Genomic DNA, 27,389 nt, shown 5'->3' with positions numbered 1-27,389 from the left:
CCCTTTCCAAATTCCTATCTGATGCTTTAGCAGGCTTTGTAAGGAAATCCCTTTATCTCTTTTGGATTTCTGGAAATCCTACTGGTTGGACCCAGAAAAGTAAATAATTTTGGCTAAGTAAATTTCAGATCTTTAGCACATACTAATGTGAATGTTTGTATTAGAACACATGTAAATATTTTATGAAAAGAATGCTTACCTAAAATAAACATTTCAAAATGATCAAAGGAAACTTTTATTTAGAAAGTACCTTTCTCCAAGGAGTTCAGAAATGCTTTATAAACACTTGCTTGATCTTAAATCAAGATTTTTTTTTGTCTTGAAACTATCAAAATATATCGCTCCTATTGTGTCTTATGTCTGAGTAGAGTTTTTATCCAGAAGGAAATGTTCATGATTTCACTCAAAGTTCCCCAGAAATAGTCTGATAGTCTGGAAATCTAGAAGCCTGGCCTTTGGTTCTCTTCGTGCTGTTAACCAGCTAGATGGTCTGGAACAAGTCAGTATGCAACTCCTTGTCCCAAAACCAGAGTTTGGGCTGAAACCTCTGGAAGGAACTCTCTATTCTGATTGGTAGAGAGTCACCTAACCCTAGAGGCTTGAGGACATTTTGAGAGATATCAGCCTTTTGAATCTCTTTGTTTATAGTTAATTGTACAAAGGAGCTATGCAATTTATTTGATAAAATCCCACTCAATACAAAGCCCAATTTTCCCTGTCTCTTTTTTACATGCTTATAGTTTCATTCCAAAATTCGAGTCCATAGAATGTGGGATTAAGAGAAAGAAGTGGGTTCAAAACCTAGCTCCTTTACTAATGAGCTGTGTAGCACTGGTGAAATTATCTACTCTCTCTGACCCTCACTGTCCTCATCTGTAAAATGGAAATAAAAACACCACATGAGAAAGTTATCAGGAGCATTAAAGGAGATAAGATATGTAAGGCCTCTGACACACAGTAAGAACTCAAAGATGGTAAAGGAATCTTAGGATATTTACCACTGACATATTTATCCAGTTTCTGAGAGAACTCAAATAATAATCAATTATTTCCAGAATGAGTTTAGGGGGGAAAGAAGAATGATTAGAAAGAATGTTGAAAATAATAATGTTTATTTCAAGAAGAAAAGGGATAAATAGAATCTTCTAGAAATAAGATAGCTTCATAAATGAGGAAGATGTATTGTGTGGATAAGAATAGTGCAGGTTATAATAGAATGAGCTGAGCTTTGAAAGGATCCTACCTGATTTAGAGAATGAAATTATGGATCTTCAATAAATTCTAAGTCAATCCACAAGGCAATGAATGTTGACATTCCATGAGATGACAAAAAGATCTGTGTGCTTCAGAGAATGACTGAGATTTTAAGTAACAGAGGGGAAAAAATGCTGGAAAAATGTAATGTCAAATCTCATTGTCACTAGAAATGGAACTGGAAACAATGCTTTCTGAACTAGAAGTGCTACTTCTTTAACATCATAATTATTAATGCATAGTCTTAGAGATGATACAAATCTCTCATTCATGTATTTGATATTTAAAGGCCACCAACAATACGCCACACTCTGTGGTGGGCACAGGGGGAAAAATCACCTGCAAGAGTTCTCTGTTCTCTAGAATTCTCTAGAATTCTAGAATCATCTATTACATACTCCTAAAAGAGATAAGAAAAACCCTGTACAGCCATTTTGTTCCATTGACTGAGCACCTGTGAAGTGCCAGGGTACTGTGCTAAGTGTTTTCTGCATTACATCATTCACCCTGACAGATGCACTTCTGCCTCTGCTGGAAAATGACAAGGTACTCTCCACCTAAGGCCACACACTCCACTTGTGAACAGATGCTACAACTGAAATCTGCATCCTTATAACTTCTGCCTAATACCCCTGGAGCCACATAGTATCAGGCTAATTCTTTTTCACATGTCAGCTGTTCAACAGATGTCCGCTAGCATGGAGCCCCATATAATCTCCAGATTAATTATCCCCTTTCCCGAAGCTCCACCATGTTTAACTCCTGTTTGTGACTATATCCTAGTACCTAGATCAGTGTCTGGCACATAGGAGGAATTCAGAAACGTTTTTGCTGAATATAAAATCCTAGCCACATACCCTAGATGTCCTATGATTTATTGATATCCAATGCAGAAGAAAAAAGTCAGAATTGAACGCACTCTTCCAGATATGGTTTGACCAGAGCAAAGTACAGTGAGTTCCTTCCCAATCCCTTGAATATAAACCAATGAAACCTCTTTTCTGACAAAAATGTCACCGTTCATTTTGTGCATGAAATTAACTCAGCCTCAGGTCTTGTTCACAGAACCATTTTTTTTTTTCAGGTAGGCCTTGCCAGCCCCTCATCTGTGCAGATTTTTTTAGAATTCTAAACACAGATCTTTACATTTATCTTTGTATATTTATATCGTAATAAACTGGCCCAGTTTGCCTATCTGGCTGGTTTTCTTTAAACCTTCCATGTGGTTTCTAATAAGATTTCTACCCTCTCCTAAATTCAGGCATCCCACAGACCTGATCAGCAAACTTTCTATATGTTATATGAATTATTAAAATTTTGAACAAAGCAAAGCCTCATAGAATGCCACTGGCAACCTGGCTCGAAGTTGATCTGATAACACCATTCAACTCTCAAATCTCCATAAATCACTACAATATGGCAGACATTTTTCACAAGGATATTATGTAAAATCAATTGCTTTGCTCAAATTTAGTTATCCCAGAGAGCCCAACTCATACTGTAGTAATCTTACCCTCAAGCTAAGTATGCTGGGGAGCATAATGTATTTCACTTCATCTAATCTATTGTTTTTTGCATAAATTTTACACCCTGAATCCTTCAGAACTTCAAGTTTTGAAACTAATCCCAGGTTCTTACAACTCAAAAGCCTTAGTTTTTGGTACTCAGGGTACTTTCTCTGCTTTTCTGGTGTATTTCTCCCTTACCTGCAACAATGAATACTCAAGATTCAATGAGACAAGAACAATTTGTTTGAGAAAATGGACAATGAAAGGGTGCCTTTAAAGGGAACTCCAGTTAAAAACCTCAAAACGCTCACAAAATATTATTTGATTATACAGGTTTAGAAACCAGTCTCCCTCACAGCTGCCAATGTTTTTTCCTCATGCAAGAATCTCAATTCACAGGCTAAATGTACACTAAGACTTTCTAGCTAGCTACACAGTAGAGTAATTGAGTTATCACTGGAGAAGCGTTTCTTGGTATTGCACACTGGTTGAAGATTAAGATAGAGATCAAAGCCTTACATGACTTAAGCTTTTCAGGAACTTGCTTTGCAAGAATGAAGATTATAGTTCTTTACAATGAGAATAATAATTAATTTTTTGAAAATAAATATTTTTATTATTTTGCCTTTACAACTATTGAGAAATCTAGATTTTTGGAATATGGTGTCTTCAGTTGTTTTAGCTTTACCATTTGTTAGTATAGAACAATCTATTTTTCTTGGGGAAAAACCAAACATCTATGACATATGTTTGTTTTATAAGATGCTTTGTTAGAATTTTTAAAATAAATCACAATGTCCTACTTCTATTTTTTTGTCCTTTCACAAGGATTTCAACAGTTCCTTTTAAGATATATTTTTTTAATATTTAAAGGGAAAATATCTGTTCAACAAATAATTGAAATTCTACTATGCACATTCACCAAGGGAATTGTAAAAGTTTTACTTTTGAAAAGCTTACAATATAGGAAGAAGCAATGTTAAGGTTATCAAATTGCTACAATAAATATCTACCATAACATTCTTTAATAGCTAATTTTTAAAAATCTGATTATGTAATTGTAATTCTAGCCTTTTTGGGATCTTATATAAAAATAATAGGCTTCTTGCTATTTTTTATTGTTGAGTGAAAAGTCCCATGTCAACATTTATATTCTTCCTAAAAAGTCTTTTATGATTAGATCCTGAGCTATAGTAAGGCTATCAAGTTTTTCCATATTTGACTCATTATATATTTTAATTAAAAATGGGGTACCCAAAAGTCCAATAATATGTGATTGTTAGACTGAGTTATTAAAAATAATATCTCATGACAGCAATGTTCCTGATATAAATTATTTAAAAACTCTCATTCACTCAGTCTTTTCGTTGTTCTTATGAATTAATATCACTTACTTTGGTGTAAAGCAAGGCTGATAAATAGGAAATTATCACATTTTTATCCACAGTTATTCATCAGAATTTGTTCCTGGTCAATCAGTGCATCTTTCTTTATTATAGTTCATATTGTTTCCTTTCAGTCCTTTCTAGTACTTTTACTAGAAGCAAAGTGACATTGTCATAATTCTGCAGGCTTTGTGTGTTTTCACTGCTGAAGCAACTCAATGTGCATAACTTTGATGAAAAAAATTAAATGATGGAGGAAGAGCTCACTGATGATAAATGTCTTACTGATTCCAGATGAAAATTAGAATAAATTATTGGTTTAATAATATTGCTCAAGAATTTCCAGCTTTCTGAAAATATTAACTAAATGACACAATAGCCAGAGTGAGTTTTTCCTCCACTTGAAGATATTTAAAGACTCTAGTCCCTTGAGGATAAACTAATTTGAATTTTTCTCAGAGTCTAATACATTTTTAAAAAACATATTTAAGTAAGACATTAAAAAGAAAGTCTTTAACTTATTAGCAGTTGTCCCATATCACTCATCCTTACTATCATCATTTACAGATAAAAGACTTGCTTTCAATATAGGCTTCATATTTATTAAATGCCATGGAGATGCAGATTTTATCATGGTTTAGACGGGAGAAAATAAAGAATTAGAAATGTCTTATCTGCTTTATTTTTTTTCTCTTTTTTTTTCTTATCTGCTTTAATAACAGGAATTGGATATTGTGGTTAATCCACTAAGAGAGTAATATTAATATATCTGCAGAATCCCAGTACATTTTTTTTAAAGAATGATACTACATTAAAATTCCTATAGGACTACAATGGCTGCTTTTGGACATACTTTAAGTTTTATAGTACCTCAGAAACATTATTATGTCACCAAAATGTAGATAAACTCATTGTTTCATACATAAATTTTGACTGAGTGCTTACTGGATGTCAGGCTATATCTTAGAATACAAAGACGTGAAGACATAATCCCTTCTGTAAAGAAGCTTTTAGTTTGAGAGGAGAAGACAGACATCTAAATATTTACATCTAATCATATGTAAAATTTGGTGGCTTAATTTGGATTTCTCCAAAAGCAGACCCTATTACAAAGTCATGGGTAACATGTAATTTATTTGGAAGATGATCCTAGAATCACAAAAGAGCAGATTATCATGTGAGCAACTGGGGCTCAACTCCACAGGACCTAGTCAGGAACCATAAACAGCATACCTCAGAACTGATCTGGTAAGGGATGGGTAAACCAAGTCTTCCATCATGCTCTTCGTCACTGGTCTAATCACATCCTCTTCCTTCTGGACTATCAGCTAGAAAGTACCCTTAAAAAGATAAGCAGAGATATGCAGGCTCTTGAGGTAGGAAGCCACTGATGTGTGAGGGTAACTTCCCCCCTCAGCTGCAAATAGACGTTGAAGTAGACAAAAGGACAAAGGATACACTGTCAACAGCCCCTACTATAGATGATGTTGTAGAAGTCTGTCATTGTAGAGCAGGACCCAGAAGAGGAAAAAATCAGTTCTACCTGGTAAGTCAGGGAAGACTTCAGAGGACAACAGATGCTTGAATAAGTGTTCTCTGGGCAAATGTAAGGGCTGCTAGAACTAGAAGGCTGCTAGTTGATTGAAAATACTTGGATGCCCTGAATCCTACTTATGCATTAACTGTGATCAAATTCACTGTTAAAATAAACATATATGTGTTTTTGCATAGGTAGGTACAGGTTCCAGAGCAGTCAGTTTTTGAAGCCAATGTAAATGTTTCAAACTATTAACCATACAACAGACAATTTCTTGTGAGAACTAAGGAAATAATTGCTTTACTTCTCAATCTTGGCTTTGACTAAAAGAAATGAATGTGACATTGGAAAGCTGGAGTGGCATTGATTGCCTGGAGTTCTGCAGGTAATGGAACTTCAGGAGAGAAATTAAGTTCCAGGAGAACAGGAGGGCAGGGTGAGCCATTGGTCTTATAGGAAATGGGAGCTGAATCAGGTTTCAAGGCAGCCCCTATGATGGAGAGGACTAGATACACAGTTCTTGAAGTTGTCGTCCAAATAGAGATGGAAAAACAGAGCAGGATCCTACTGACTAGAACTGAGGCCCCAAATCAGAACAAGAGTAGCAGCGAGAGGAGGTGGATTGGGGGATGCGTTAAATACCTCATGGGGTGCACTTGTTGTGATGAGCACCAGGTGTTCTTTGTTAAGTATTGAATCACTAAATTGCGCACCCAGAACTACTATTACACTGTATGTTAACTAACTGGAATTTAAATAAAAACTAAAAAAAAAAAAAAAAAGAATAGCAGTGAGAATGATACATCCAGAGCCCCTAACCTATAAAATTGTTATTTATTCATTTCCACATAGACTAAGTCAGTACTTTGGGAACATTTGTAGCCATAATAATTATTTGGCAGGCTTGCTTTAAATGAGCAGGTTCCCTGAGTTCTAACCTTTCTCTGCTCACATAGCACACTTCCATAGGTTTGGAGTGACGTAGGGAATTAGCATTTTTAACAAGGGTGCCATGTGGCTCAGATGCAGGTTGTCAGTACACTATGTGTTAAGAAACACTGATTTAGGTAAAGTTGGTTTCACGGTCTGGGAAAGAAGTAATCTTCAACTGAGCCCAAAAATATGCAAAGTAGGGTGTTCAATTCATCCCTCTACAAATCTTCCTCAACTTATGAGGGGTTATGTCCTGATAAACCCATCATAAATTGAAAATATCATAAGTTGAAAATGCATTTAATACACGTAACCTACCGAGCACCACAGCTTAGTCTAGGCTACCTTAAAACATGGTTAGAACACTTCCATCAGCCTACAGCGATGCAAAATCAACTAAAATAAAGCATACTTTATAATGAGAATTTAATATTTCATGTAATTTAGTGAATACTGTACTGAAAATGAAATCTAGACAGGTTAGATAGGTACAGAATGGTTATACAGATAACAGTCATCTACCTTCATGATCACGTAGCTGACAGGGAGCTGTGGCTCACCATAGCCACTCATCATCATAGAAGAGTATCATACCACATATCACTAGCCAAGGAGAAGATCAAATTCGAAATATGGTTTCTACTGACTCCATATCACTTTTGCACCATGGTAAAGTCTTAAAATTGTAAGTTGAACCATTATAAGTCTGGAACCATCTTGATACCTTTCCCAATTTTAGCATAAAAAGTCCCATGTCCCATTCTATTGCAGTGTCAGGACGGTTGGACACCTGAGCATAAAGGAAAGTTCCACTGTGCCATAGAGTTCATTAAAGAACTAGACATTGTTACCTCAATTCTCTGGCATCCCTGTAGACTCCATATTGAGTCACACACCATTCATGGTACTCCTTTCTTGAGTCAGATTTGTGATACTCACTCAGGTAAGATTTGATGCTTAAAAGCTCATGAGGTGCTAGGCTGAAGGTCCTGCTCCCAGAAGTTATACATCTACCCCTAACTCCCTTATCTTCTTGTCTGGAAATGGAGAAACCCCAGAAAATAAGAGGAAACCAAAGAAAAGCAAATACAAATCACACTAACTTCTGGATGACTATTTATATATAAACATCTTAACATCATGGGCAAGATCGGCTTTGGTATCAGGTACCCAGGTTACAGCTCTGCCCCATCATTTACAAGATATGTAAACTTGGTCCAGTTACTTCCCCTCTATGTACCTCTGTTTCTTCATCTGTAAGTGGAAATAATAGTAATATTAATAATCATAAGAATCAAGGTAATGTCTACTTCACAGAATTAAATTAATTAACACATGCCCTCAGTACAGTGTGTGCCATATAACAATCACTCCATAAATGGAAGTCAATGTGATTTAATCCCAAGTCATTCAGTTACTTGTATGAGTAACACTCATCTTTCACTCCCAAGCAAATTAAGTTGTAACATTCAAAGTCATTTTATACAAAGAAGATTCTTTTCCTATCACCTATAATACCTAGTGGAAAATTTTACCCTGCACTTCAGTCTGTCTCTGATGCTGATAGAAGACAGGATGAATCAGCCCCACACAGGATATTTATTAGTGCCCAGTCTGCTCGAGCATCCAGTAAGCTTACAAGCACAGAGAGGAGGCTTGGAAACACTTCAAAGCCTGCCGACATTCAGATTGCTTCTGGTGGCGGGTGGATTAGTATTGGTGGTCTGTCCTTAACCACACACTTCACCTCCATATGTCTCAGCCCTCTTCACCTTTCCCTCTGACTGTGACAATGAGAATATTGAAATCAATAAGTTCACTCTCCTTGCTCCAAGTACTCAAGTGCTTTAAAATGAAAAATGGTTTGGGGGAAGCAGCCAAGCAGAGGCAGGGGGGACATAGGTGGAAGTTAGAACTGGTACTTTCTACAGTCTAGAAGAGAAGAGAGAAAAGACAGGGGACTAGCAGTACAAATACTTGGGACTTACTCCAGTTTTTCACTACTCAGTAGTGGGGACAGGTAATTTTAATTCAACGGGCTCTCTAATCCCTCTTCTGTAAAGTAAAGGCATTGGTCCAAATAAACAGCTATTAATCTTTACAGTTCTAAAGACTCTAAACATATTTTTTGTGATTACATGTCAGACTGCTGGTTTTAGCTTTCTTCATTCATCTCTTTCATCAAAGCCTCCCCCACTGTTACCCTGTTATAATACATTCTTCTAACACAATTCATAATTTTAAATCATTCTGTACCTTTGTCTCCCCTGCTAGATTAGAAGTCCCTTAATGGCAGAGACTTCGTTTCAATGTCATTTTGTTTCCAATGCTTAGAACAGACCACACATATAAAGGTTTATTCAATAGGTGCTTTGGAACCGAACTGCTGCATTAGCCTCCTCACTTGTATTAGTCAGGATTTTGGCTAGAAATAGAGAGCCCATTCACACTGGGTAATTGAGGAGTCAACTAGGAGGACAATTTACAAGGTCTAGGCAGAATTAGGGTAAATTCACCATTGAGGGATTGTGAAGCATCCTGGGACTACAATAGCAAAGAGTTACTCTCCCCTTCTAGCCCTCAAGGGGGTGAGGGAGAGGGAGCAGTTGCAGGAACCTGAGAAAGGGTAGCTAACGCCTATGTATTGAGAGTGAGCTGCCTGGCAGGATATGGACCTTCTGGAGAAAGGCAAGAACCAGGGACCTATATGCATCCCAACCTCACCCTCCTCAGCTCTTTGAGCCTTTCAATCTCCTGCCAGTACTTTCATTGGTTGAGCAGGAGGGAAGCTGAGAAGATGGTAGAGTGTCTACACCTTCCATCAAGGTCAGCCTCCAGGGCACAGAGCAAGGTGAACAAGGGTGAAAAGTAGATCCAGAAGGGTAGACAAACAATAGCCAGCATGTGATCTCCCTACCCTCCTTCCAAAAGGATGCTGAATGACACTAACCTTTCAGGTAACTTCTTTACTCCACAAATATGTAGACATTTCCTCAGCAACTCCAAATACAGCAAATATACCCACATACACATGTTTACACATTGCTTTATAAGTGTTACCTAGTTTCTAGCATAACCTTTTTTTCCTCACCAACCAGATTGTAAGCTGCCCAGGGGCAAGGACAATGTCTTCTACCTTTCAGGCCATGTCTAGTCCATGCTTGCTATCCATACAATGAGCACTCAATATTTATAACTTGAATGACCATCTTTCACCAAGTTTTCATATATCAAATTATAGAGTTATCTCATGTTAGCAGATTTGTAAATCTCCAGAAAGAGCCTAAAAAAATAGTGTGGCTAATTGCCAAGTACTGTGTTTCTGTTGAGTGATGACCATGAGTTTCTTCTCCTTAGAAAAACTGGCTTTGGATTTCACTCTACAGTAGTTCCTAGACTTAGTTTATTCAATATGTCTTTATTAATATTCAGAAGGAATAAAGTGCTGTACAAGGCATTGTGGGAAATGAAAGGTCAATTTGACTTATATTCTATTCCAGGGAATTTAGAGTGCAGTGGGAGAAAGTACTGATGTAACGAGGTGGAAAGAAAGAAAAGAAAACCCTCAGAAAAACATTTTTTAAAAAAAGACATGAAACATTCAGAGAGTTCTAAGCAAGAGCAATGACTTTGGTGGAAGAAATTGAATTGATATCCTTTGGGTGAGGTCTTACAGAAAGGTCTTTGGTCTGAAAAGAGGAGAGAGAATATGCTCTGTACATATACCTTGAGGCTTTTAGGGAAAAACAATTCTGTTGGTTTTCCTCTGAGTGAAAGCAAAGTGTCTAATGGATATACAATTGGGAAAACAATATGCCCGAATCAGATAAGGAGGGCCTTGAGTGGCAGGCTGAATATCAACCACATTTCTCTAGGCAATGGGGAGCCAGTGAAGGATTCTGAGCAGGTAATGAGAGCTGGAACTTCAAGGAAAAATAATAGCAAGTGACAATGCTTTGCGAGTTCTCTGTGCCAAGCAGTGCTCTTAATATTGTTCCCCAGTGGTATAATCAAGGGTGAAAGTAGGAGGAACAGTCAGCTCCAGGACTAATATTGTTTAGAACTATAGGCATACGAAAATAAAAAGTATCGAGACTTTTAGTTGGTTTCATTATTCTTTCCAAACTCTCTATAGACAGTGCATCCTTCCCCTTTCTGGCTCCATCTGGGGCAAACCATATATACTTATTAACTCATTCAATCTTCAAAATATCCCTGTGAGGTAGTACCTTTATAATTGCCAGAGAGGCACAAGAAGATAAAGTGATTTTGTCAAGATAAGAAAGCTAGTAAATGGCAGAGCCAGGATTTAAAGGCTGGCTCTCTGGCTCCTAAAACTATTCCAACTGTCCTGGCAAGAACGTAATAACTTCTTTTAAATCAGGGGTTGTGCCTATTAAATACAGCTCCATGCAACACCATGACAAATAGGGCCTTAAAGTGGTTATTTTATGACAATAATAGGCCTAAAATGATTAATTTTTCTATATACATCTAGAATCCTAAATAGTTCTATCCTAATTTTAAGTTAGTTCTATTTTGAGCCCCTATATACATAAGTCAGGGTGTTTACTAAGGATACAGGTGTATTTGACAGAAACAAAATAACTACAATTGTCTAATCAGGCATGTGGAGATAAGTGCTATGCCAGCTGCTATATGGGCAGGTCAGTGAGTTAACATTCTCAATGGTTAAGGGAAATCACTTCTTGCATTCTGACTAGACAGGCTATTTGCAACATTCCTTTTCAAATGGCTCAAGAACTATTGTTCAAAATGGTTGTTCTTAATATTAAAACCTTTGACTATTCTAAATGCCAAGGGCAAAAGCTCTTTGTCAGAGTATGTTTCAAGCATGATTAGGCATTACAAGAGAATTTCATATTATTAGTTCTTATCTTAGTGCACTTACACTGCACTTTGAATAAGAAACCCTTCTGATGGGGGGGATGAAGTAATCATAGTTTCAACTATGGGGTTGCCTTCTGATTCCAGGTGTTCTCATAGCCTACCCCTACCATGCCTTTCTCTCCCAGCCTCACTCCCTTCCAATCACCATCATCTCCTCCACTGTCACCTCCAATGCCATAGTACCCAGTGGGACCACTGACACTGTGGAAGTTGGCATGTGCATGAGGCCCTCAGGCTGGACCAAACCCCTAGAGATTAAAACAATAACAGCAGGGCACCTAGGTCACTCAGTCGGTTGTGTCCAACTTTTGATCTCAGCTCAGGTCTTGATCTCAGGGTCATGAGTTCAAGCCCTGCACTGGGGCTCCATGCTGGGTGTGGAGCCTAGTTTAAAAATAATGATTATAAAAATAATATTAATAAACATAACCATAATAACAACTGCTAATACAATTTGGTGCTTACCACTTCACATGCACAATTTCATTTAATGCTCAAACTATTGCTATCCCCATTTTCACATGAAAAAAAAAGACTCAAGGGGTTCAGTGAAATAGTCAAGATCACACTGTTCATAAATAGTAGCATTTATGAATTTGCTGGGAGGTCTATGTGACTTCAGAGTCCTTGCTTCTCCTCCCTCTGCTACACAAAGTATTTCCCCTGCAGTGGTACAATCAGAGGAAATAAAATAACAAAGGAAAGACAGTCTGAAAAAAAAGGGAGATGTCTGAAACAATTTCTGTAAGAAACAAGAGTCCTAAGATAGTTGTCCCTTTCAGTGGGTGCAGTGGATGGGAAGGGGCTTTTTTCCTCTTGGAACAGAGTTGAGCATTTGCAAAATTCTCTGTACCCCTCCTGGGTCATCGTCAAGACTCTGGCTGGCTGATACTATTACCATTTTCTCAAAAAAAAAAAAAAATCAAACCAACCTGGGAAATAATTTTTTAATTAATTTATTTATTTATGATGGACAGAGAGAGAGAGGCAGAGACATAGGAAGGGGGACAAGCAGGCTCCATGCCGGGAGCCTGACGTGGGACTCGATCCCAGGACTCTAGGATCACGCCCTGGGCCAAAGGCAGGCGTTAAACCGCTGAGCCACCCAGGGATCCCCTAACCTGGAAAAATTAAATCACTTTCTCCAAAATATAAGAATCCTAGACTTCTGACCCTCCTCAGTAAGACCTTGGTCTATTTATTTAGTGCACAAAAACTCTTCTGCCTTGCATTAGCAAAGGAAGGTTGTTGTTTTTTTTTTAAATGAGATTTGACCAACAATATGTTATATGAAACTCTCCAAATTAAGCCCATTTTTAAAGATAATTGAATGTTAAATTTTTTACTTACTTAAGAGTAATTCCATTCCACCCACTTTGCCTATTAGCATATAAGACAGTCACAAGCACGCTCTAAATGTAGGGTGCTTCACCTACTCCATTTTTCTCCTAGTCAATATATCTTTTTAAGCAGAAAAAAAGATTTAAGAACATCAGATTTCCCTGCAAGGCACATGCCAAATCTGAAGGTGCATTATAATGGTAAACATGTCCTCAATCTAAAATGAATGTTTACTATCCCCCTTGGTTGATCTCATTTTAATTTTATAAGATAAGTGTAGACCCACTTGCATCCAAATAATGCAGTATCTACAGAGATCTTCCAACTCTGTCATCCAGATGCTCAGATGGCCTAGTTCAGGAAGAAAGATAAAGGAGTAGGGGATTTGCTTATCAGCAAGAGCATCGATGCAATAATTTCTCTCCTAAATAAGGAAGATGGCAGAAAAATATTTTAATGTATAATAATCCTGAATAATTCTTAGAGGTTTCCTGGAATATTGATTTGGAAATAGTTCTTTACCCTGTCAGCACTCAGTAGGAGAAAGTGAAATAGTGATGTCTTACATAGGTGCAGAAAGGAGGGGCAGTTTTGGTGGATAAAACGATAATGCAATCAACCTGTCAATTTTGCTGAATCCAAGGTTGAGATTCCCATAAGCCATTCTCATTATTTGCCCCTGGTTGCATTTGTATGTATATTGTTTGTCTAGGTCTCAGAGTAATAAATGCAGTTTATAGTTTTTAAAAGAATGCTATGTTAATTCTTGTATATCTCTCCATTTGGTCTCTTTATCATCATCTCCACTACCAGTACAATAGTGCAAGGCAGTATCACTTCTTCCTTGGCTTTTAGCAACAACCTTCTAACCAGCCATCATGAACCAACTCTTAGCCCTACTAAGCCCTCTTCTCGCTATTGATAAAGGATTCCTTTTTAAATACTAGGCTAATCATGCCATACCCTGCTTAAAACAAGTCAGTGGCTTTCCATAGCTTTCAAGATACAGTCCAGATTCCTTAACCAGGTTGACAAGCCCCATGTACTGAGCTCTCAAATCTTCCCAACTTTATCTTTAACCACATTTTCCCTAGCTCTCTTGAGCTCCAGCCACAGTGGCCTTTCAGTTCCTCAAATGTGCCCTACTCCCACTCACCACAGGCTTCTGCACAGATAACACTATCTGCCCAATTATTCTCTTCCTTCCAACTGAACCTCCTCCACATTTGTTGAATTACTCATCTTTCCTCTAGAGAGCTTTTCCTCAGGTGACTATGTAAACTGTGATCCAAACCAGGATAATTTTCAGAACTAAAGGGCTGTCAAGAATTAAGTTGAGACCATGGGCTAGAACCATCCCATTATATGTGCTCAAAGTAGCTCATACAGGTATATAGCTCTTTATCCTGAAGGAAAAGGAAGTAGGGACGGAAGAAGGGTTAGACTGCCTTGTTTATTGAAACTCAAATTACCTCTCCTTCCCTATTCCTCTAATGACAAAGTACAACTCAATTTGTGGCCACCATATGTTTAACATCAAAGATGTGGCTTTATCTCTAAATTCTTTCATGGGAGAAAGCCAGCATGGAAAAAAGAATACATTCCTCATGTAAGTTCTGGGTGGAGAGAAACAAACACATGCTACTTGGATAGATATCCCAGTAGTATTTTCAATTTAGAAGTATTTTAATTGCCTTTTTGTGGTATTAAAAATAATATATGCTCATTATTTTTTTAAATTTTAAACAAAAGATATGCAGAAAGTAAGAAAAAAACAAAAAAAACCACCAAAAAAACTTTCATAATCTAACCTTCTTTAATGAAATCACTGTTGATTCCTCCAATCTTTTTTCTATGTCTAAACATACTTCTGATATTTTTTAAATGAGAGTACTGTCCTGTAACATGCTTTTAATTTTTTTTTCTGAATATACTATATAAATCTTTTGAGAAAGAGAAAAGAAGCCTGTGACATTTGACAGCTGGCTGAGTACTGTCAGCTATAACTTGATGTTCTCTGTGAAATATAAACAATTTTATTGAACATCAACATCAGACAAAACCATTCTGTGACCATGATGGATCAGGACAGAGACAAGACTACCTGTCCTCATGCTTAAACACAAACAAAAACATGAACATTGTCCAAGACACCACAAAAATAACCAGACATTCCCTTTTCCTGACTAATATCAGTGACTGCTGCTTCTTTATCAATTATAGATTTAACCTTGCTTATCTGTCTTCCTTCTAGAAAAGATTTATTAAGATACACCTTCATGGAATTGTTCCACTGCTTGATAGCATTCAAACCAGAGCAAAGCCCTGCTTCCTTAAACCCTCCCCAAAACCACCTGACACAAGGCCAACTCCCCTATAAATCATTTCTTTAAAAAAAAAAAAGATTTTATTATTTATTCATGAGAGACACACAGAGAGGCAGAGACACACGCAGAGGGAGAAGCAGACTCCCTGTGGGGAGCTTGATGTGGGACTTAATCTCAGGACCCTGGGATCATGGCCGGAGCCAAAGGCAGATGCTTAACCACTAAGCCACCCAGGTGTCCCCTCATAAGTGATTTCTAACAACTTTTGAGGTGCCTCACCATTTCCCATGGTGAGGTTCTCCCTCCCTGAAATGAGGAACAATTTCAACTTGTTCAACTGCAGGTGGGTGCCTGGTGGGCATTAGCTGGATAGAGTTTGATGTTGATATTCACATATCTGTTCACTTAAAAAAAAAAATCATTTTATGGGATCCCTGAGTGGCTCAGTGGTTTAGCTCCTGCCTTCGGCCCAAGGCATGATCTTGGAGTCCCGGGATCGAGTCCCACATTGGGCTCCCTGCATGGAGCCTGCTTCTCCCTCTGCCTGTGTCTCTGCCTCTCTCTCTGTGTGTGTCTCTCATGAATAACTGAATAAAATCTTTAAAAAATCACTTTATGGTATTCTATTGCATGAACATATCATACTTTATATAATTGAACATCTGATACTATTTAAGTACTTCTAATGACAGTGCAATAAATACCTTTCTTTCCATATTTTTGTATAATTGCCTAGTAATTCCCTTATTATAAATTACTAAAAATATAATTGCTGGACTATGCTCATTTTCATTTCATTTTAAACTATTTTGTTATTATATAAAGGTGATATATTATCTTGGCAAAACATAATAAATCAAAATTTTTTAAAAAGCCATAGGAAATATCACCTCACACCTGTTAGAATAGCTATTATATTAAAAAAAAGTTCAGATGGTCATAAAGTTATAAACAAAAGGCCTCTTTCTCTCCACAATCCTCCAGTATCATTCCTTAGAGTTAACCATGTATATCCTTCTATAACTTTTGCCCAAATAAAAAATGGATATAAGTTTTGACCACGTGTATACATATATTCCCTCTCACACAAAAGTATAGCTGTATATTCTTTTTTTGAAAAAGGTTATATTATGCTTGTAATTAATTTTGACATATATTGCAAACTTATGCTACCTTTACACTCCTACCAACAGTGTATGAGAATGTCTACTTTAAGCATGTAAATTTAGCATTTAAAGTATTAAGAAGAAAAATCTATGGCCTAACTCAGTTTCATTTTCTTTATTTGTAAAAGTCCGCTAACAATATCTTTTTTTACAAAGCTGTTTCAGACATTAAATGAGATGATATAAAGAGAAATTCCATGCATTTTCTGACTCACAAAACATGTATGTGTAAATAATAACAATTGATATTATTATTTGGTTTATCTGCCACATTAAATTAGCACTATGTAATGCTCCCAGTTCTATTCTTTAATGTTAGGAAAATAAATCTAACATTTCAAACCTTAAGACCCAAATTACATTTTAATAGCAAGGGGCTAAGAAATTTTAAATGATGTGATTTGAGCTGGCTACAGTCTCTAGGAAAGAAAAATATCTTCCATATTATCTTGCTAATCAGTCCTCTGGCTACAATTTTCTATTGATTTCTCCCTTGGAGAATTTGAGAATATTCTAATACCCAGAACTTTGGCACACAAGCACTTGATAAATGTCTCCAGATTCTATCTTAAAAAGCAATAATGCAATTTGGGTGAAAATAAAGATGTGGCTGAGTGGAGGCTCTAAGGATGAACGGGCAGATTTCATGGACCTATTTCCCTATTACAGAAAGAGATATTTATTGCCTGCAGCCCAGCTGAGGGACTGCATTTGGAAATGCCATAGACAGTAGTCTGTGGCTGAGGTCCTGGGGCTCAGCCCAGGATAAGGCATTTGGCAGGTTCAGCTCGAGAATGGCAGGAAGCCTGCTTTCCAAACAGCAGCTGCAAAAAGAGACAGAGTTTGTTAAAACTTATTTGGCCTCATTTTCATCTCTCCCTGCACCCCTTCAGCACTCTCCCAGGCACAGTGCTGTCTTTGTAATCCAAGACGGGAGAGCAGGGCAGGAAAAGAAAGGAAGGGGAAAAGGGAGGGTGAGGAGAGACGGAGAGGGAGAATGGAATGAGGAGAAAAGGAAAAGAGCATTCAAGACATTGAGAAAGAGAAATGGGAGGAGTCTGGAGAAAAGATTAGAATTCACTTCCAGACCATAAGAACCATGCTCTGGGGGTATTTGACAAAAATCTGGGGTCTTTCTGCATTGAGGCCTTTAATCTGAATCTATAGATGTCTTATTGTTATCATTATGATTTCCTTTATCAAGGTTATATATATCTATTGTTTTAACTTTGATGATAAATGAAAATGTTAAATAGTAACTTTCCATTTTAGGTAAAAAAGCACAGAAATATTAAGTAACTGTACTACTAATACTCCAGAAGTTGATGACCAAGGGGATATTAAGAAACAGATTCCCAGAACCCCAACCCAATGCTTCCTCTCCAATACCAGGCCTTCTGATTAATTCTCTATGTTTTCCCATTTGTCTGGTGGATTGATCACACTATTATAGATGTCACCTAATTGACAGGAACAGCTTGATAAATTAGAGCGCAGCTTCCACAAACAGGTTGTATGGGTATGAATTTGGGTTTCATCATGCATTAGCTATAGGACTATAAACAAGGTCTTTAACCTCTCTGTGTCACAGTTTCCTTATCCATAATGACAGTATCCAAAATGGAAATAACAATAAGGCATAGCTAAAAAGGTTACTATGAAGATTAAACAAAATAATGCTCATGATGTGATTAGAATGGTACCTGACACAAAGTGAAGACCCAATAAATGTTTGGGGAAATGGTGGTGATTATGCATTAGTTAATTTCTATCAGATTATACGGACAGGATTTTCCAGTTGCATAGCAGATCTTGAAAAAGTGTTTTCATGATCTCTACTGTATTTTTGATGAAAAAAGCAATTGAGATTTTCTGGAGCTAGGGAGAAGAGTTGCTCTAAGAAAATATACATCAGAGGGCAAACGTTGGTATTTATATAGCTGAAGTTCCCAGGTCTCCAAAGATTGGGAAGTGAGAGGTGCCATGAATTCTACTTCACTAGGGCAACTCTACAATTCATTTAATGCCTTGGAGAAAAATGATCCCATCATATTAGTGGTTCTTTACCTTTAGGGAGAAATTCATCTTTTCAAGGCTCTGATGAAAGCTATGGAAAAGAATTCACAAACATGCAAAATTTTGCATCCAATTTTAAGAATTAAGCCCCTATGAAATGCCAAGCACACTTTGGCAGATGAAGAAAAGATAAAAGATGTAGCAAAAACAGCTCTGCCTTTCTAAACTTAAGATCTGCAGCAAAGTGGAGTTTTGATCCTAGATTATTCTCCCTGCTGACTTGCTACTTTGGAGTGTCAGCATCTCCTCTAACCTACTTAACTGGTAAGTGTGCACTTGAATATTAGGTCAGAAGTGAGAAATAGGACAGAAGTGGGGGGAGGAGATGTAGCAAATGTGTAGGCAAGAACCTAGAACCTTTATTATGCCTCCTTCAACTTTCTCACATGATAAGGGGATGAAGAGGGGAACAAAGCTGGATGAATTTATAGGAACAAAGAAAGGCCTCTTCTAACCTTGTGATCTGTACTAAGAAAATCCAATCCTGTCCACATTTTCCATGAGGCATCAGTTGCTCTTTATAGTTGTTAAGACAGCAGATTATTATTAGTCCTATGGAAAATACTGAACCACAGTTGTTCTTAGGAATATCTTGCTGCTTAAACTTAAATGTCACAAGGTATTTGATCATAGTAGATGCCAACAGGGCAGGCAAAGTCCTATAGCCTGGAAAGCAAAGGGCATAAAGAAATGACAGAGGTACGCACAACCCAGATCTGAGGATGCCACAGACAGGTAATACATTCTTTCTGAGAATATTTATTTAGCTTTAGAATGTAGCTTCTAACCCTCTAATTGTCTTCCTTGCACTTGTTCTGCTAAGGCAGGCATTTCCAGCCTTGGATTACAACAGTTCCTTACCAATCATTTGATAAAGTTGCAAATAAGTTCCAGCACCTCTTTGATAATAGAAGTTCTCACCCTCTCTCTCACACCTTGCCTCCCTATGAAAATAAATTAAGCATATCTGACTAGGCCTTCCCAAGGATCTGTTAAAAAAAAAAAAAGCAAAAAGATAAAGTGTGAATCACTCTATTTTATACATATATATGTGTATCTTTAAAATGTGACTGATTCATAGAATCAAAATACCTGATGTTGAAAGAATTTTCTAAAGTCACCTAGACTGAGACATTTGAGATAGCAGAATAATGATATGCAGATTGCCTGAAAAAAACAAGTTAAATTTCTTTTCCCCTTCCTTGCTTTGTTCTTGCCTTTCTTCCTCCCTCCCTCTTCTCCTTCCTTTCTCCTTTCCTTCTTTTCTTCCTTTCTTTCTAGTAGTGAGGTTTCATTAACTCGGACACACTGTGTACACAGAGTAACTAGAATAAAGCTGATAAAACATTACTGAGCAGAGGGCTAACTCTAAAAAATAGATAAGGGTGGTTTAGAATCACATACCAATCTACCCATCATTACTTCTGTACACATGGGTTTAGTACATCCTAGAGGATTTGAAGGTACTTTTTTTTTTTTAAGATTTTTATTTATTTATTCATGAGAGACAGAGAGAGAGAGAGAGAGAGAGAGAGAGAGAGGCAGAGACACAGGCAGAGGGAGAAGCAGGCTCCACGCAGGGAGCCCGACGTGGACTCGATCCTGGGTCTTCAGGATCACGCCCTGGGCTGGCTGAAGGCGACGCTAAACTGCTGAGCCACCCGGGCTGCCCTGAAGGTACTTTTTTTTCCAGTTTCCCTATAAGGCTATTTGGCCTCTGGGTTTACTAGCCACTTTTCTTACTTTCTATGCATAGGACAAAATCTTCTTTGATCCAGACTACTCCTAAAATTCTGAATTAATGATGTCTGTGCAATGCAGGTTTCATGTGCATGGATTTCTCTCTGTATGCCTCCCTCATTTTGCTTTAAGTCCAGCTTCTCTCCTGAGCTCTACCCATTTCTGGTTTCTCTACTGCAACTCTTCAAACTAGACAACTTGTACCCTCCTATGCATGGATTTTCCAAAGGCTATGTGGTCATGAACATTTTCAAGGGAATGCTTTTTCCTGAAACTTATCTCCTAAGAAAGTATAATAGTCAGTATTGTGCCAATAGCCTTTCCATCTCCGCCCACCCGATTTTCTCCCTTTTTACAAAAAAAAAAAAAAAAAAAAAAAAAGACACAGCTCTCACCTATGATTCTTACTATCATAAGATTAATCAGGTTGTTTCCAATTCTTTGCTTTCAATAAATTTGAAGGAGAATTTAATGAACATGTCCACTAACACATCATTGAAAGTGAGTTTGATGATAGATTATACGATTCTTGGCATATATCTTTAAGGTGTTCATAGCATTGAGTAACAGTGCCATATTAAAAAAAAACAGAGAAGTGACAATGAACTGATGTTGCATCATGTCTCATTCTGACATTCTAACATTCTTATTCTCAATATCTGAGCTAATTAAAAAAGAAAGTCAGCCCCAATTATCTCATTAAAAGATGCATTTCCAATACAATTCTATCTAGTGTTTATTGAAATGTATACTATGTGTATTGTGTGATCAATTGTCTACTACTTGTAACAAATAGTTTAATACAGAAGAGATTTTTAACATTTAGACTTTATAGACACAAAAAATTCTAATCTTTTTAAAATTTGAATTTATATGCACATTTGTGCAGTTGCTAAGTAAATAGATCAATAAAGCTTCCAAAAGAAAAATGTATCACTTTAGGATAAAATTCTGTGGGAAAATAGAATGGAAATGTGAGTTCAATGAGAAAAAGTAAGAATGTATATTTTTTCATTGTGTAAGAATAACTTATTCAAGTATATTATTTTTTTTCAAGTATATTATTAAATAGATACTGATGATCAAATCACTATGGTTTATAGGTCTGGGGTACAAGACATTTAAAAGAGATATGTAACATTTTCTTTTAAAACATTCATAGTGACAGAAATTATATTCTTTGTTTTAAACAAAATGAAAAATACTAGATGCCAATTCACAAATGTACAAGAAGGTAGTTTTCAAAACAAAATATTTGAAGAAACGAAAACATTACAAGTCCTTTGCTCTTGAACCTTGCTACTCAAAGTGTGGTCCTTGGACTCCATCAAGATCACCTGAGACCTTCTTAGAGCTACAGGTCTCAGGCCCCATGTGCTAAATCAGAACCATTTCACTAAGATCCCTGAGTGATCCATATCCTATTGAAGTTTAGGAACTGCTATATAGGATTTCTTCACCTGGATCATGTCTCAAAGTTAACCTATTATTCCCTTAACCTTCAACATTTCTCACCAGTTTTCAGTGAACCCTGGCTAGAAACCTAAGAATCCTCCCTGAAGTTTCAACCTTACATACTTACTCCATCACTCTTCACATCCAGTCAGTAGAGATGCCTAATCATGTTTATTTTCTCCACTAGTCACTGTGAACCAGGCAACGAGAATAGAAAATTGAATAAGATCTATTCTGGCCTGCCTTGAGCATCTATCTTCCCGTGCCCACTGGTCTCTGCCCTCTGGTCTTCACACCTTTCTGTAATCTTCTCTTGAACGTGTGTAGGGTTGCACCTATGACTTGTTCTAACCAATACAATACAGCAGAATAGGTCACCTTCACGATTATATTGTATAAGACTCTTAGCAGTCTTTCTCTGGAGTCTATCTCCATATTACGGGTCTCAGAGAAGTGAGAGGTTGGAAATTGCATATGGAGAAAGCCACGTGGCAAGAAACTGAGGGAGGCCTCTAGGACCTGAAGGCAGCCTCTGTCTGAAAGCCAACAAAACTACTGAAGATCCCAGAACTATAGCTGCAAACATAAATAAATACAAATATTTTTGCCAATAACCTGAGAGAGCTTAAAGCAGATTCTTCTCCACTCCAACCTCCAGAAGAGAATGCAACCCAGCTGATACCTTGATCACAGTCTTTGAGAGACCCTGAACCCAACGAACAAAGAACCCAATCAAGCCACTCATGGGCTTGGGAATGTTAGATAATACACAGAAGCTGTGGGATGCTAAATGTGTGTTGTTGTAAGCCACTAAATCTGTGATAATTTATTATGCATTATAGAAAACTTTACCTGCTCTGACCATGCCTTAGCTGGCCAGGTATGAGAAGACTCTCCTCAGTGTCTTTCTGCAAAGCCTCTCTCCCCTCTTCATCAAGTTTTGACAGTGCTAGCAGAGTATATAAAAAACAAACCTCACCATGTGAAATACATACTTAGAACACTCAAAGGCCTAGGGGAAAAAAAACGCTTAGCATATCATAAGTTTTTTCAATAAATATGTGTTGAATGAATGAAAATATAAAACTATCAAGAAGTTACCTGTATATAACACAACCTTAAGCAAAAGACAAATAACATTTTAAAAGACAGTACAGGCCCTCAAAATGGAACAAGTCTATGTACCTAGACAGATAATGAGGGTACCTAGACAGGTAATGGGTTATTCTACTTTAATTTTTGCTTTGTAGCTATTCTTTGGAATCTTTGGAAAGTGATCTCTCATACCTAGCTGTTCTTTTCTTTAATAACAAAAATAGGTAATTTTCAGTAAGTGCCTAATTTAGACATTTTTAAACCATGTTGTATTTCTAATTGCAGGGAGAAAGGAACTTGCTATTCACTGAACGATATTTCCTACTGTATATTTCACTGGATCCCAGTGAAATCTGGGGATCCAGCACATGCCCAGCAAACACGTACCCTATAGTCACACTTCCTCACATCAAAGTAACTTTCACATTTCCCTCCAGAGAGCTCTGAGTGTTGCCAGGTTCAAAATGTGTTGCTAAGAGACAAACTTGCCCTGGTATAAGGAGTAGGAATCAAAGGCAACTTGCTAATGGTTTCATTACTGACTCATTTATCAACCTTGGAAGACATAGGGCTGCTCTACCTCTTGGTTTTTCCAAATGGTAATTAGGAAATATTGTAACAGTGGATGTTCTGTGTAGAGATATGTTCCTATTTGTTCCCACTGTGACAACACAACACTAGGCAATAGCTTCCAAGCCCTACCTCCTGCCTCAGCTCTGTCCAATCAATGGTGCACATCAATGCCAGGTTAAGTTTTACATAGCACACCTCTTATCTGTTTGTCCTTACATTCACACTAAAGTCTTCCATTGACTCCCATGCATTAAGTATTCATTCAAACTGTTCAATGAGAACAGGTCCTTTAGGATCTGGTCTTATATTCCTGCTAACACTCTATCTACCCTGCATGTTCCCTGTACCTCAACCACCTGGCTCACTAGTTAACCCATGTCTTTCCATCTCAATTTTTTTTTCTGCCATGTTGGCTGGTTTAGAATGAAGTCCTCTGATATTTCGGCCAATTGGAACTTTCCCCATCCTTCAAAGCCTTTGATATGCCTTTCTTGACACCCTGTTCCCAAACAGAAGTAAGTCCCTCTACCCTAATTCCTGTGATTGTGTACTTTCTCTTTTTGAGATCCCTGCTTTCTGTCCCACCCCACCCCGCATTAGTCTATTGAGCTACTTGGTTACAGGACTGGGTTCCATAACTGTATTCCACATGATAGCTTACAAAAGCAGTACTAAATTTGTTTATCAAATAATAATAATGGCTAACATTTGTTGTGTGTCTTACAAGAGTTTATGCTTAGTACCTGAATTACCTTATTTACTTTTCATTATAACACAAAGAGGTACTGTTATTAACTCTAAAAATTAGAAAACTGAGGTTCTAAAGAGTTCTAAACTAGCTCAGGTTCACAGTCACATAGTTTTTAAGTGACTAAATCAAGATATGATTAGAAATTTCTATGACTTTACTGTCTTTTTATTGAATGCTATTGACTTAGGTATGTTTGGAGGCTTACAACAAAAGTTCTGAAAGCCCCTAAAATTCTCCTGAAGAAAATGATAAGGACCACATCATTTGTACCAAATTTAATTTTTTTCCAGGCTATCTCATTCACTGCTGGTCAGAGTGTATGCTGGTATAATCCCCTTTTGGCACATTGGGATATTATTTTCCAATTTTTCAATGTGTATCTTATTCCATTAAGATAGGATCTCATTTGAGAGTATGTAATTGGAGAAAAAAAATGTAGTAGTTTAAACAAGATAGAAATTAGTTCTCTATGTTAAAGAAACCCAGAGGAAAGCCTTCCAGGGCTACTATGGTGGCCTTCTTAAGTTATCAGACACCCAGACTTCTTCAGTCTTGCTGTACCCCTGTGTCCTTAGCATGTCACCTCATGATCCAAGAGGATACTCAAATCCAGTCAGCATAAAAGAGGAAGGGCAAAAGAAAGATTTGCTTTTTTCTTAGTAAAGAGACTTCTTAAAAGAATTATATACCACTTGAGCTCATATTTAATTGATTAAAAGTAAATCACACAGCCATATATAGTTGCACTAGAGGCTGGAAAATGTAGTCTTTAATTGGCTGCACTGCTGCTAGAGATAAATGTAAAGTTATATTATTAAAGGAGTAGGGAATAATGGGTATTTAAAGGCAACTAGCAATCTCTGCCTGTATCTAACATAGGATTTCTACTTCTAGAAACTAGTTGTACATGTATCAAAGACATATGTATAAGGATAATTAGTACAGCACTATTTGAAACAATCAAACCTAAGAAATAATTAGAAAATCTTTAAAGATTTGAATAAAAGAATTATGGCATGCTATTACAATGTGATAATGCTCTGTGTACACATATGGTCGAAGTATATATTTAAGTGAAAAGCAACTTGGGAAATGGTAAAGGATGATCACATTTTTAAATAAACACATATGAATAAAAATAATTCATGTTTTGTTTTACTCTATATTGTTTTAATAATTTTCACCCATGAATATGTATTGCCTTTATAATCAATTGTTTTTAAATTAAAATTGTCTTTATAAAAAAAATTCCTTAACCTTAGGATCATTTACACTCCTTAATATAATTTTCTTTGTTATTCCTCCTGCTGCTGTCTTATTTCTTACTACAGAGGAGCAGCCTTATAACGCCTCCCACTAGAGACTATTATGAGATTGCTTTTTAACCACTCTTCAGGAGTTACTCTTGAGTTTATCACTGACTCCTCTTCCCTTAGACTGCCTGTCCCCTTAGGCTATTTTGATGCAGGCCCAGGAAATACTTAGATTCACAGTTCCACAGTGGAATTTCATTATCAAGGAAGTTTGGGAAGTGCTAAGTTAAAGTAAAGTAGACTTTTTTCTACAGGACATTTTAGAACCTTTGATTCTGAAACAGAATTGTCAATCTATAAGAAAGGAAAGTACAATAATATGCAGGGTTTAGCAAGAACTTTACCAGGAGGAGCCCTTTCTTTCTTTAATAGAGTTCCATATCATATAGTATTCAATGTTCAGCAAATTCTGTTCCAGAGAAAAATGGGCAAATTACCCAAAATACACAAGCTCTTAGTGATGCAACCTTGTCAACCTTTCTATATCCCAGCATCCACTCATCATTCCTTTTGCTCCATCTTCACCAGCCCCTGGATGTTTTCCAGATACACCAATTTTTTGTCTACCCTTCCCACGCTCTGCGTTTGAAAAATTTCTACTTTTCCTTCAACCTCCTACTCAAAATTTAACCCCTTAAGGAAGCATTCTTTGCTTATCTTCTTACCTCTCTCACCTGCCACATTTCCCCACAGTTTTCTGTACTTTCACCATAATACTTTCTCCTCTGTATGTAAGGTCTAATTCACTTACCAGTCTCTACCATTAGAACACAAATTCCTCCACTATGAGGGAGAAACTCAGAGAAAGAGAGAATGGTGCTGTTAACTATTGGGCAGGAGGATGAGGAAATGTCAATCAAAGGACACAAACTTGAAGTTATATGACAAAAATGTACAGTGGGGATCTAATATATAACATGATGATTATAGTTAATAATACCACATATAGTTGAAATTACTAAGAGGGTAAATCTTAAATGTTCTCAATACAAAAAGAAATGGTAATTATATGTGTGATGGCTGTGTTAGCTAACCCTATGGTAGTAATCATTTTGTAATATATAAATGTATCAAATCAACATGTTGTATACTTTCAACTTATACAATGCTATATGTCAATTAAGTTCTCATAAAGCTGGGAAAAATATGAACAGGAAATTTGATATTAATAAATGCATCCTAGCAATGGAAACATCTCTAATAAGAAAAAATATTTTTACGTCACAATACAAACGCTTACCAATCATTTTGTTGTGAATATTTATGGATGAATATGGATGCAATTAATAACATATAATGTCTTTCTTTAGAATAAATTACACAATGCAGAGTACTAACCACTATAGGATGAGGCACTGATCTAGTGGGGATTCTAGAATAAATTACAAAAAAGAAAAATTCACTATTATTTTCCAGCTAGTAGAAAAATTATTTGAAAAATAAGAAATTCAAGAGTTCTTTACATGAAAAAGATTGAAAACGCACTTTAAAAAAGTTTTCAGAATTTCAAATGGCTATCATGAAATAAAAAGTATCTCTACTTTGAGTTGAAAGTTTATTTCTCATAATCATAAGTACTGCTCAATTTTCCCAATTAGGGTATAAAATATGTATTGTTTCCATTGATATAAAGGTCCTGTCAGCAAATATGTAAGATGTTATGGATTGAATTGTTTCTCCTAAAAAGATATGTTGAAGTCCTAGTCCCCAGTGGCTATGAATGTGACCTTATTTGGAAATAGGGACTTTACAGATATAATCAAATTAAGATAAGGTCATACTTGCTAGGATGGCCTCTAATCCAATATGACTTGCATACTTCCAGGAAGAGGAGGAGAGACACAGACACACAGGGAGAACGCCATGTGAACATGGATGCAGAGATTGGAGTGATTCACCTGCTAGTCCAGGAACATCCAGGGTTACTATAGCACCAGAAGGTAAGTGAAAGGCATGGAGTAGATTGTCTCCTCTGGAGCCTTCAGAGAGAGAATGGCCCTATTGACAATTTAAATTCAAATTTA

General features: G+C 36.9%; 2 long non-coding RNA genes across 3 annotated transcripts in view; one reads left to right on the top strand and one right to left on the bottom strand.

The window, feature by feature from the left end:
* The window catches only part of LOC102152871, a 79,609-nt gene that overhangs the window by 1,045 nt on the left and 51,175 nt on the right, over positions 1–27,389 (bottom strand). The window contains exon 3 of the long non-coding RNA XR_005374678.1: positions 5,381–5,487. This is a non-coding gene — a long non-coding RNA (uncharacterized LOC102152871). The remainder of the gene's footprint in view (positions 1–5,380; positions 5,488–27,389) is intronic.
* LOC111091259 overlaps positions 1,679–27,389 on the top strand; it is an 85,321-nt gene continuing 59,610 nt past the window's right edge. For both annotated transcript variants that reach the window (XR_005374680.1, XR_005374681.1), the window contains exons 1-2: positions 1,679–1,800; positions 27,191–27,305. This is a non-coding gene — a long non-coding RNA (uncharacterized LOC111091259). The remainder of the gene's footprint in view (positions 1,801–27,190; positions 27,306–27,389) is intronic.

The sequence above is a fragment of the Canis lupus genome, chromosome 20 (genome assembly GCF_011100685.1).
Source record: "Canis lupus familiaris isolate Mischka breed German Shepherd chromosome 20, alternate assembly UU_Cfam_GSD_1.0, whole genome shotgun sequence".
NCBI classification, from domain to species: domain Eukaryota; kingdom Metazoa; phylum Chordata; class Mammalia; order Carnivora; family Canidae; genus Canis; species Canis lupus.
The sequence above is the reverse complement of the archived record's forward strand: the minus strand, read 5'-3'. Positions and strand labels throughout refer to the sequence as shown.